Source organism: Morone saxatilis, unplaced genomic scaffold (genome assembly GCF_004916995.1).
Source record: "Morone saxatilis isolate NCDOM2014 unplaced genomic scaffold, NCSU_SB_2.0 Contig20, whole genome shotgun sequence".
Classification (NCBI taxonomy): Eukaryota; Metazoa; Chordata; class Actinopteri; family Moronidae; genus Morone; species Morone saxatilis.
Genome location: NW_023339763.1, coordinates 1,393,402 through 1,396,006, shown reverse-complemented (window position 1 = coordinate 1,396,006; position 2,605 = coordinate 1,393,402).

The following is a 2,605-nucleotide window of genomic DNA, read 5'->3' as shown; positions in this document are numbered from 1 at the left end:
GTTTACTAAATGATAGAAAAAGGCTCCCTGAAGGGAAAAGGCTGAGAACCTCTGCTCTAAGCAGCTGTGTAAGAGTCTGAAAATTAAAACTTCTGATGGCCACAATGCAGGAGAAGACTACAAGAAGATAGCAATTTAGTAGTCTATTCTTTTGGTCTATGGCGGGATCAGTTCTGGTCTTCAGTGGATTTTGTTAACAAGAAAAATATAGAATAAAGTGAGAATCTGTCAAAAATTAAATGTGTCACTGACCATAAGTAGGTTTCTAGGGCTTTCAAGGTTATTCATTGTCACGAATGGACCTAAAAAAAACATTACTGAAAGATCTGGGAGGACCAGAATTCACCTTTCTGGATCACATGTAGGGACACAGCACCCGTTACGTAACATTACATAACACTCTTATTAGGAAAACTGTCACTGTCCTCTGCACAGGGTGTGATGTTGCGAGTCTTTGTGCTTTTAAACGAAGGTGAGCAGTCACACAGAACCCAAATTCAGCTGTCAGGAAAATGATGCAGTGTCCCACAAATGGATTACTATACAGGACATGAAGCCATGCAGCCATAAATCTGCAGGAGGGCCAGGCGAGCTGCAGCGCCATCCATCAGGTATCTCATCTTAAAGCTCCTCTCCACTTCAGGAACCTTCAGCAGTGGCCATCTTACACCCAACACAGTACACAGCGCTCCAAAGATCTAATCAGGGTGAAAACCACTGACGGTTTATGATTTGTTGCACAGATCTTTACGGGTGTGTGAAGTGAAACCAAAGTAGAAGTGTCTTAAAAGTGCATTTTCTTCTAATGGCCTGCAGGGGGCGACTCCACAGGCTGCAAAAAAACGTAGTCAGTTAGTATTGAGTCTTATGGAGAAATGAGCCGACTTCTCACTTGATTTATTAGCTTGATTTATTCCTGATGAGTTTATGGTCTTAATTAGGTAAATGAAAACCTAATTTCATGATTATCTCAGGCCAGAATAATTGTGGTACATGATATTATCACAATAATCACGATAATATACTTAAACCTTTAAAATGTTATTAAAACATACTGGAATAACTTCACCTTACTTTTTTTTAAAGAAAAACCTCATCTCTCTGTTCTTTATTTTGGATCCTATACTATTTCCACACATGCTGTTTTATTTATTTATTTATTTTTTACAGGTAAACCCAGGCTTCAGTCATGGTGACGGGATTAGGATTAGAGATGATGTGTGCTGGTGAGCTAGACAGGTTTTTCAAGTGAAGCCATGTGAGGATGAAAGTGTTTTTTTATAGCACTACACAATAACATTGTATATCGTCCCAAACTAAGTCTCAGTCGCTAGTTTCAAGTCTTCTTCCATACAACATTGTAATCTTTTAAATTTGACAGCAAAGACCACAGCAAAGTCCTTAGAATTCATCCTCTGGGAACCATCAATGTCCATCTTAATCCATCAAACAGTTGTTGAGATGTTACAGTCTAGATCAAAGTGACAGACACACAGACATAACCATTCCTGGAGCCACACTGAGGTTAGCAATGGCTGAATATACTGGGGAATATAATAGGAGATCAAGTGTGAATGTATCCGATGGTAAAAGATGTTCAATAGCTCCAACAAGAGGTAAATCTCTCACTATAGAAAGGTGATTCAAGCTCTGAACAGGGCTGATCTGTTATTCTGTCTTTCACCTACAGGTACTCGTCTGAGTTCCTGGTTCTGCTTCCCCTCGCAGCCGCAGCTTGAACCTGCAGTAATGAAGCCTATAAACAGACACTGGTGGTGACAAATCATCCACCTCGAACCCTGACAGCAGGGGTGAGAACAGGAGCAGTGGTGTCCTCTCCTCCTGACAGTGAACTGTCACTTGTCATCGCTCCAGAGCGCAGAACCAATCTGCTAATGCAGCTCGGTGGAATAATCAGAGCGAGCTGTAAAGTCGAGGGCAAAGTCACATCAATATGAGAAAGATGTGACTGAATGCTGTAAAACGTGGACTGTGGTTCTGTTTTTTTTGTGTTGCTTTTGCTAAAGTTTGGCCCTTTTGGAGTCTCCACAGCGGGGAGGTTGGCAGGCTGCTGGCAGGGTGTTAATTTTATATTGAGTGCCACCGGAAACCCACTAATTACTGCACCCAGTAGTTTACTTGCCAGGCCTTGTAGGAACAACTTCAGTTGAGTTCTTCTACTTCTTGGGGGGACGCCCAAATCAGCATGACTCACTCCGTCTGATTCTCCTGCACCTTCCTGGTCCTGGATGGTAAGATTCACAGATCCTACCACGTTTAAAACTGTGTGCATCAGATACAATCTGGGATGAACTTGGCATCGTTTCTAACATCTTTGCATCTGCAAAATACGTTTTATTTATATATAATTATTTGTAGAAGCCCTGTGTCTTTTTGTTATAAATTAATATAACAGTATAATACAATTATAATCTAATGCACCAGATCACCAGCATCTCAGACCAAAACAATGAGTGCTACAGCTGACCAGACTCCATTGACAAAACAAGTAATTTTAATTTTTAATGAAGATAATCATAAAACACACTTTAAATTGGACAGAAACAGAATAAAGCTCACCAAAACCATCTTTGTTAGTCTTTCC